Source organism: Oryzias melastigma, linkage group LG3, assembly GCF_002922805.2.
Source record: "Oryzias melastigma strain HK-1 linkage group LG3, ASM292280v2, whole genome shotgun sequence".
NCBI classification, from domain to species: Eukaryota; Metazoa; Chordata; class Actinopteri; order Beloniformes; family Adrianichthyidae; genus Oryzias; species Oryzias melastigma.
The window spans coordinates 17,629,444-17,638,144 of NC_050514.1; the positions used below are offsets into that span (position 1 = coordinate 17,629,444).

Sequence of the window (8,701 nt, forward strand, 5' to 3'; positions counted from 1 at the left end):
ACTGTCCGATTTGATTTAGTTTCATTTTCTTTCTTTTTTTTTTAGGTTTTGATAATACAGTTCAGCCTTACGTTCATCAGACACCAGCACATGTGAACAAGGTGTGTCAAAGCATTAATCATGTGGAATTCTCAAGAGTGGTTGAACCCATTGCATTTTTATTTGCATATTTTATGTTATTATTAATGTGCGCAAGTAATGGTAATTCTAAATCTGCGTTTGCGGCATGCCAGTTTGACGCTAACAGTTCATCCGCAACTGTTCAGAGGATCCAGGGCTGTCCATTATGTTTAGGAACTTGTGCAATATTTCCTCTTGAACAGTCCGCTCAACATTCCTTAGTAATCCTTAGTAAAGAGCCAATTATCTGTATCAGCTCATTCAGTTTCTAACTGCAGCTTTAATAGATGACTGCATACAAAACACCATCTTTATCACACACTTAAGAGTACATGCAATGGTTTTCTGCGTAAATGAAGCTCCTTTCAGTACTAGTCAGTTCAATCTATTTCTTTTAGGAGCTCCACTCTTCTAACAAACCTTTGATTTTTGTGGTCCTTCACCTCTTGTTTAAAGACTTTGCATATTCTATTCCCTACCCCCTCTAAATCCACAATAATGCCTAGTCTTAAGATGAGGTCACAAGTATCTCCAAAACTAAATTGAACTTTGTCTCCAGACCACCAATTATACACCCAGCAATGTGACCGTCTGGAGATAACAGGACTTGTGCTGAATGTCTTAGTGCACTATTGGAAAATGACAAAGTTGTCCTAAGGTGCATTTGTGCTGATGACCACAGTCTGATGTTGCTTTGCACAGATTGCAGATGTGTTTCACAATTTCGACTGCTTTGATTTGCTTTCACACATGGCACTCTTAGAAGTAAACCAACGACTGAAGTGGACCAAATGGCGTGAAGCCATCAGTCAGTTGCAAACGGAAATCTGACTGTGCTTGTAGCTCCTCCCTGTGCAACATTAACCGTTAGATATTCTGTCCATTTTTCACCATTTTCATATTTTTTCTTACATTCGCAATATGCAGATTTACTTGTCTATACCCTTTGAGGGTGTATTCATATTTGGTTCGCTTAAAGCTCATGTGTCAAAATTAAGGCCCGGGGGCCGAATCCGGCCCACCAGGTAATAATATCCAGCCCTCCAGATCCTTTTATTTTATTGTTATCAATGGCCAAATGTTATCTTACACTTATTTATTTCTAACTTGTATAATTGTGACGACTATATTTTTATGTAAAGTAAAATACTGAAAGTTATTTAAAGTTTCATTTGATTTATTCTGGAATAATATTCCTGCCTTTTTTATTATTCAGAGGTTTGTTAAAAAGTTAGGTTTTAAAAATGTAGTTTTAGTGTGTTCAATAAATCCTCTTTGGTCCACCTAAGGTGTGTTTTGGATTTTGGTCCCCTGTGAGATTGAGTTTGATACCCCTGGCTTAAAGTGAACCAAAGTTTGTTTCCTCCGTTAGTCTTAAAGGAGCCCTGCCACTATTAGAGACCAACAAGTAACGGAAAACCGTTATTAGAGACCAGCCACTATTAAAAGATATATGGTAAGATGATTCAGTAGATTTTTCCAGTTTGAATACAATCTAAGTGACTGTAAAGTGAACTGAAATCCTCCCTTTCAAGTAAAAATGTGTTAAGCTCAGATGAGCTTACACACTAAACCAGACTATCCAAACTGTCTGAAGATTCTGAGTTGTCCAGATTACGTTATTGCAGCATTCAGACCTTGAAGAACTGCAACTATTTGAAACAATGACCCTTGGTGGGAATTAAACTTCCCAGTGTGAGTGTGCCATTAAACACAAAACTCTTCTGTTCTACAAAAAGTGAAAGACAATAGTCTATAAAGTTCTGGTAAGCTCATAGGCTTTGTGAGAATCAGACACTACATACATTCTCCAAACCCAGTTTTGACCTTTTGTTAAAAACTTGATTATCTTGAAAATACTTAAAAATGAAAGGACAGCAAATCTTTTAAGTGCACATTCAGCTAAAACATTGTAGATTTTGGGATAAATAAACAGTATCAGTTGAAAATGCTCAATATTTCAATGGTTTAAGATCATTCTCTCCCTTATCTGCTTCCCTTAAATCCAGAACACTGAGGGTGGAAAGAGTCCACTCTCCCTATTTGCCTTGGTCGTAAAAACAATACAGTGACCATTCACAAAAGGTCTTCTGAGAATTTAGCTGTGACTGGGGAATATGGTGCCAGCGAGACTAAATAATCTACTGGAGAACACAGGCCACAAATTATACATTTTCTGTAAAAATGATAGAGAATGACTGTTTTTCTCCATGAGTTTCTTTCTTCTGGTGAGAGGCTGAGCTTCACTGATGTTTGTAGTCTCTGCACAGAGAAAGGAAGTTGTTGAAGCCCAGATTTCCTGCCTTTTTCCTCCCCCTTTTTTGTGGTCAGGACTAAAAATGTTTATAGTGGTTTCAAAAACTGAGTCATGACATGATTAATGGACTATATATTGCTCTTTTTTTTCATCCGTGACCGAGAGGCAGTTCATTTATTTGTCTTCTTTTTTCCAAATAAAAATAAAAGGAAAAGAAAATATCAGCATGCAGAAACTTATATGAAGTGCTCTGCATTCATAATGAGTGGTTAGTATGTAATGGAGTAGAAATGTTCCTTTCTGCAGCAGATGATCAGGGTTGCCATATGGTAAACATTGCAGGGCTGCTGTAATGTAAAGCCCTGTGACTTTACGGTCAGAGAAGCTTAATCAGTCTTTGTTTTATTTAAAACCAAACGAGCCCAAGTTATTCATTACAACTGGGGAAAATCAATGTTTGCTTGTGAGCAAAACTGAAGGATATTTAAATCTGGGCCTCATAAGTACACGGCAATAGAAAAAAAACTGTTGGAGGAACTAAGGAGGTTGTAGGTCCAAAGTACATTCAGTAGCTGCCAGTCATTTTATGACTACAGTGCTCAAGCAGATTTGCTTAGGTGACGTCAGTGGCTTTGAGCCAGGTTCCTTTTGTTGGTCACACTTCTCCTATGGGCATAACTCAACCTGAGCAGAGGTGACTACTATAAGATTACGTTTTTAAACGAGATCAGTTTTTACCCCAGGGCTTTTTTTTGACGCAAGTTTTGCATCACATCCGACTGCGTAATTAAGGGATCTGTGTCACATTTTGACTACAGATGGCAGCTTTCAATTCAGATGTTATTCAGCGAACTCACTTTAACTTATTTAGATTGTGTCCCAGCTGTCAACAGGTGAGAGAAACACCATGGACAGATCAGGAAGCATCACAGACTATTGAGACAACCAATTGCACATACTCACTCCTTTACCAATAGAACCACTTAAGAACTGGTCCATTTTACAAGGACTTACTCACACAAGAATGTATAATAAATAGATTGGAACACTTTGTGCCATGAAAACTACAAAATATTTTATTTTGACAAATGCAGAATTTTTCTTTCATATTATACAACCCTAATTATGAATAATTCCAATTTTATTTTCTTGGAAAGTAACAATGACAAAAACAGACAATAAATGTCTCTAATTTTGTATATATAAAAGGAATATAACCATTCATTTATTTTAAAAATATTTTAAAAATAAAAGTACAAAGGTGATTTCAGCTCAAATGGGTTTTTAATAACTAAATAAAAGTACAACCTTTAACATTTCGAGACTTGTCTCAGGCATTTAAAATAATATGCTTCTTTCATTTATGCAAACCCTGAACTTCAAATAAAAAGCAGTGTGCAGAATAACTTATGGCATGAAATATTATTAAATGGTAACTCAGGTAGAAAAAAGTCAAAAGGTTTCTAAATCACATTAGACCCATTATAGACAAAGTTTAAATAAGAAAAAAGATTTTGTTTTTTTCAGACCAACTGTTTCCTTTGATGCCATTTACCAGCTATCATTGATAAATGATTGATTATATCAACTGAAACAAAATCGCAATTTAGTTTCAAAACTTTTAAAACGGACAAGGATTTTCCTGATTACAAACTGATAATATATTAAAATTCAAAAATAGGATAAAAAAAATACAGAAAATTTAAATAACAGTGCACCATCTGATGTGTTTCTGCAATATGATCTGTTTGAACCTTTACAAAACCTTTTAAATTAAATGTGTTCTTTTATTTGGAGTAAAAGCAATTTCTGATTTGAGGAATATGTAGATACAGTAACATTATTATCAGATTTATTTTATTTTTTCCCAGTTATCACGTTGCTGCAATCTTTATTATCCATTGTTTACCCAAGCTCAGTTCACTTGTTGCATTATGGGAATGTATTTCCCTGTCATCTTTTCATACAGGCACAGAATGCATACTGAAAAAAATATTTAAAAAAAATGAAAACAACAAGGTAAATGTCTGTCACCATGAGCACAAAATCTCTAGACCTAAAAATATATCGCTGGATTAATGGAAAACTGATGTTTATGGAAAACTCGATTTATCCACAGACCAAAATCTCTGATTTTCGTATTTGTTTAATTACATAAAAAAATGCTATAAAATGACTGTTTTACACTTTACAAACACCTCACTACATAAGGTGTGTATCACTTCCTGTGCACAAAGTGTGTTTACTATTATTATAGATACCATCTGAATAATCTGTTATGATAAAGCAGAAGTTTAGACTCTTGTGTGTATTTATCATTGTTTACTTTAGTTTTTTTCAACTGATTTTTTTGTTTTTGATGCATTACAGAAAAAAATCAATTTACATAAAAATAAAAAAACACTGAGTTGTAATTTTAATTTTACAAACTTTATATGAAATCTTTTTGTGAGCAAAGCATGAACAAAATGATACTCAAATGTCGCAGCATGGAAAACATCAAACATTTTTAATAACAGCGGCTTTCCTGTCAACCGCTGCAGTCGATCTTAAGAGTCGTTCTGCTTTAAGTTATAAAAGCACTGAATCCCTGCTTCTCTAAGCCTAATTATTGTGTCCACAGCTTACCACAAATAAACTGCACTGTCTGTGGTCCTGCCCTCTGACCTCAGCACGGCAACATAAAAGGACCAAAACCTCAACAATAAGCCACTACATCAACAAGCATAGCCGTTCTGTTCTGACATGTATTTGCACCTGCTCTAATACACACAAAGTATTTCTCATTTTCACAATATTTCTACATAAAATACTTTTTTTCACACTAAACTGAAAAGATTAGAAATGTAAATGAGTCTTACAGTGTTAAGAAATGCCAGCTGTGAGTCCGTCTGCACAATAAAAGTCAGTGTGAGGCACCGTCCTTCAAGCTGGATTGGGAAAGTCCATATATAAATTCACTCAGTGGATTAAAGACAATAATCTATAGTCTAATAAACTAAAAAAAGAAATTTTCTAAAGCTGATTTACACTGAAATGTGTGATGATATGCTTAATTTAAGTCCCTCTTTTCTCAACTGAAATATAACACAATATGCAAAGCAACAAATCAATGTGCCACTGCAGTTTACGCGAAAGAATGTTTTAGAAATGCAGCAAACTTTTCACATGCTGCCTTTGTGTGCACAACAAGAGCCATCAGCGCAATAACAAGTGGATTTATTTAATTCCCACTTTTGTCTAAATTAGATTTTATTTTTTTTTTTAAGAGATGGTTAGTCAGTCACCCCCGCAATATGTCTGATAAACTAAATGAGGTACTTAAAAACTCAACAGCAATGCCCACAAGAGACGAAACAACATTATATAAAGATTTGCTTTATTATTGTGCGATAAACCTGATCATTTATAAGAGAGGAGATGAAATCCTGCTCTGTTTTCACAGCTGGGTCAATAAAGGTCTTATAACCTGTTCGTACTGCAAAATGCAGACATTTGGGAAAGTGACACCTCAGAACCAGTGCTATTTTTAGACATCTGTCAAATGAACCATAATCCCTCTAATGTTTGTACAGCGCTATATATTAACAACAACAGATTAGACAGCAGTATACTGATTAGTCGTCCAGTTTATACCTATAAGAACAGGAAAAAGTCATTGTGCAACTTTCAAATGCCAAAAGATTATTTCATTTTTTAAACATTTATAGTCTTAAATAGCTGCCTGTTGAAAAAAAGTCATACAAATCCACAAAAATTTAATTTGCAAAACAATTCATCTTTTAACTCCAATATTTACTTATAGGAAAATAAAAATAACTTAGTAGAAGGTTTTTAAATGTTTTCTAATTAAAATTTAATAATCATCAAAAGTGTTTTAATATAAATCTAACATTTTCGATACTTTTTTTACTCAGTATTGTTCCTAAAATGTATGAAAACTGAAAAAGTACATAAAGAAAAATAAACAGATGAAGGATACTCTATGAAAACTGAACTTTTTTTCTTTAAATTGTTAGTTTTCCCCTCTCTCTAGAATCCAGGATTAAATCACTGCCTGGGGCAACATAACAAAATAAAAGAATTGTGGCACACAGGAGTTTGTCCTGCAGCTGGAGGGGAGCTCAGCTTTAGCTGAGCATGCATTTCCCAAATCACAGGCAGGAAAGGGACAACAATGAGGGGAACCCCAAATAAAACCCAGCTCTACTGAACAGTTCAGTTAAAATAGCAGCAGGTATTAAAAATATATCCAAGTAGCCAAAAAAATATCCATAATTAAAGAAATAATCTTAACATGCCACTTTAATGTGCATTTAAATCGGTAAAGTTGTCTTTTAATTTAACTTGTGTGTTTATTTAAGTAACATTACAATCGTTTTTTTTAATAAAATACCGTCGAAATTCTCATTAAAGAGCACTTACAGTGACAACATGGAGAGTAGTTCACGTACCGCTGAGGAAAAACCACAAACAGACACTCAATGATTTTTTTTCTTTACTTACACGCAGAACTTCGATGGCGATCTGAAAAGTGGCCCGTCAGAAACGTGCGGAAGCAACAAGTCTCCCCTCCGTGTTTCTCCTTCCACGCTGCTCCGAAAATCCTCCTGTGAAATATCCCGGCAGAGGCCACTACGAAGAGGGGAAACAGCAACGTTTTCAGCCGTCATCTTGTCCTAAAAACTGTAAATTCGCGCTGTGCGCCTTTTTTTCCTTTTTTTTTTTTTAGTTCATCCCAAATCCGGAGTTTCCTCGCAGCCTGACATTCATCCTGTCTGGAGCTTTTATAAGGGGGGCGAGCGATACGGCTTTTACTAACCCCCCAAAAAATGTAAAAAATGCCAAAGATTTTTCCAGCGCCGTGTCAAAGCCACGAAGCTACAACAGTGTTGAAAGTGAGCACCCTGTTGCAACAGCGGCCATCTATCCCCGCGGAGGAAACAAGCGACCAAACGCTACTTTTCGACACCAAACACCCCGTTAAGCTAACGTATTAATCCCCCGCGCACTATTTTCAGACATATTTACACCCCTTGAACAGAATTTTACACCTACTTTGGATACCTGTAACTGTAATTGAAACTTACCTTGTTACTGATATCTCATTTACAAATGTCCCTCTCTTTTGTTATTGTTGTGTTACTGAGTATTTGGAATACTATGTCAAGTTATTCTGGTGTTTCTGGGCCAGCCAGCAAAGGTGTAGGTGAATCGCTTTCGCGCACTGACAGAGATGCGAAGAATGCTCGGAATGAGAGCAGGAATGAAATGAACGCAGGGAGCGAGTTTGCGCCGGGGCGGAGCGAGAGGTGGCGTCATCCCGAGCCCAGCGGCCAGCAGCCAGCCCGGGCAGCAGGCAGCAGCAGCGCAGCGGGGACTGGGAGGGCATTAAACATCCCGGGAGCTGACGCCTTCAGGGACGCAGCGAAACTCCGAAATTAGAGCTTCGCAGTCCTTTCACTTTGACAAGCATTTTCTAAATCGGTAAACGTGTGGATTTGGTTACATATTAAACCTATTAAAAAATGCTGTTTTTTATTAGATTAAATTAAAGTTTCTATATTTTAAGGAACAGTAGGGGTAACGATTAGTCAATGAATCAATTTCAAAGACAAATTTTTAATCAAATCCATTGGCTGTATCAAATCAACATGTACCATTATAAAAATAGCTTCAAAATTAAATATTAATTAACTACTGGAAAATATTATTTGGATTGAGGTTTATTTTAGTAAAGTTTTGAAGAGATTCCGACACAGCGCAAAAAATGATCAAAGTGTCACTACAATCCAACAAGTGAAAACAATGAAGAAATGTCACCACACAGTGTTGTAATAATGTTCTATTTGTAATATTTTGATGTGGAAAAACAACCGTGGGCCAAACTTTATAAGGCTAAAATGTGAATGAATTTGTCATCCATTCTTGTTTACTCATTTGTTTGTAAAAGTATTTAATTTACACTTGATTACTTCGCAAGAAATACAAGGAATCAGGAAAAATTCACCTGCACTGTTGAGTACCTAGTATTTATCTTTGAGTCACACTGGTTGAATATTTGGCTAAAGATGTTCGGGATCAATTTTAGTTCAGTAAATTGAATTGTTCAAAATGAACCAATATCCAAAATGAATTGTTCCAGCAATCACAAATTATGATATAAAATCATCTTTCTCAAAATTAATCGTTACATCCCAATTGAATTGTTAAAAAAATATTGTCTTTGTATTATTTTGGTGGTGCCTCATCAAATGTTTAATTAGAATACATTTTTAAGACTTAAAAGTATGTTTTAAGCTTTTTTTCCAATTGCACCCACAG

General features: G+C 35.5%; 1 protein-coding gene across 4 annotated transcripts in view; it reads right to left on the bottom strand.

The window, feature by feature from the left end:
- Positions 1–8,028, bottom strand: part of tead1b (TEA domain family member 1b) — a 50,292-nt gene extending 42,264 nt beyond the window's left edge. For 2 of the 4 annotated variants that reach the window (XM_036210237.1, XM_024295636.2), the window contains exons 1-2: positions 7,468–8,026; positions 6,884–7,012 (exon numbers count right to left, since the gene is read on the bottom strand). The gene's annotated coding sequence lies outside the window, so the exon portion shown is untranslated. Of the gene's footprint in view, positions 1–6,883; positions 7,013–7,467 lie in introns of all 4 variants that reach the window. The other 2 variants (XM_024295634.2, XM_024295635.2) reach the window with 2 other exon arrangements.
- Positions 8,029–8,701: the final 673 nt, after the last annotated feature.